The sequence below is a fragment of the Orycteropus afer genome, unplaced genomic scaffold (assembly GCF_000298275.1).
Source record: "Orycteropus afer afer isolate SDZICR_OR568_19922 unplaced genomic scaffold, OryAfe1.0 scaffold00620, whole genome shotgun sequence".
Taxonomy (NCBI): Eukaryota; Metazoa; Chordata; class Mammalia; order Tubulidentata; family Orycteropodidae; genus Orycteropus; species Orycteropus afer.
In genome coordinates, this window is record NW_006922207.1 from 972,995 (window position 1) to 974,619 (window position 1,625).

Consider the following 1,625-nt stretch of genomic DNA (forward strand, 5'->3'; position numbering starts at 1 on the left):
TACTGTGGCTGTATAGTAGGTTTTGAGATCTGGCAATGTGAGACCTCCTACTTTGTTTTTCTTCTTCAGTAGTGCTTTGCTTATCCGAGGTCTCTTTCCATGAAGGAAGACTTTTTAAATAGTTAAAAAGAATACAAAAAGAATAATACTTTGTACCATATGAAAATGATACCAAATTTAAATTTCAGGGTCTACAAATAAAGCTTAATTGAAACATGCCCATGCCCATGCCCATTTGTTTACGTATTGCCTATAGCTGCTTTTATGGTATGATAGCAGAGTAGAGTGATTACAATAGAGATCATGCGGCCCGCAAAGAGAAAACATTTTCCAATCTTGCCTTTTGTGTACAAAGGTTGATGTTCCCTGCAGTAAATAAAGTTAAACAGACATCTTTAGAACAGTCCTCATCAGAGCCTTTAATAGACACAAGGCATGGCACATTTCCATAGACAGTGCGGGGTGATGTTTACATCTGTATTTGTCTGTAGACTCCCCTTTGTCATGGAGTTTGATATGACAACATCTCTAACTCAAAAGTGATTTTAAAATCTGAATAATAGGCTTTTTTGTGTTAACTTCTAATTTCTGACTCATAGCGACCCCTCCTTGGGTTTCCAAGGCTATATATCTCTATGGAAGTAGATTGCCCAGTCTTCCTTCCAAGGGGTGGCTGGTGGGTTTGAACCACCAGCCTTCTGGTTAGCAGTTAAATGCCTGAGGCACTATGCCACTTGAGTCCCCAATTTCACTTTTGTTGTGGTCAGTGAATGTGCCTCCTATGATGCTTACTTTTTGGAATTTGTTAGGGTTTCCTTTGTACCCTAACACAGGCTAATTTCTGAAGAATGTTTAATTTGCTTTTTTTTTTTTTTTTAAATTATTATTTGGGTGAAAATTCACAGAGCAAATACACTTTCCATACAGCAGTTCACACACATTTTATCTCATGACATTGACCACAATTTACCACAACGCAACATCTCCCCTCCCACTTCCTCCCAACAGTCACCTCTTCCCTGTGTCCATCACTCCATGCACTCCTACCCCCTGAGCTGTCTCCCTGTGCGTAAGCAGCCCTTCTTTCTCTCATGCTTGTTCTCTCCAAGAAGTGTATCTACCTCAGGTAAATGTTCAACTCATATGCCTATCTGTTGTTTGGCTGCAAGCCACAGGTGTGGGTTCAATTCCATACCTGAAGGGCACCTAGGGACCACAGTCTCATTGGTTCCACCAGGCTCTATCAGGCCAGCAAAACTGTTCCCCAGTTTTTTGGGTTTTTTTTTTCCAAATGATTTTTGAGTTTTGTTCTATATTGTTCTCCCTGTCTATCCAGGATCTCCTACAAAGATCTTCTTCCAAGTGGATGACAGTAGTAGCTGGGGACCATCTAGTTCTTCTGGTCTCATAGTCGTATAGGCTGCAGAACGGATGGTATGCCAGTCACTAGGACTGTTTCTATGAATTTTTGGTTTTCTTCATTCTTTTTGGCTCTGGGTGAGGAGAGACCCATCATTTCATCTAGATGGCAGCTTGCAAGCTTTTAAGATCCCAGTCGCTACTTGCCACAGTAGGAGGTGGAACAATGTTTTGTGTAGTATGTTATGCCAATTGAGCTTGATGCC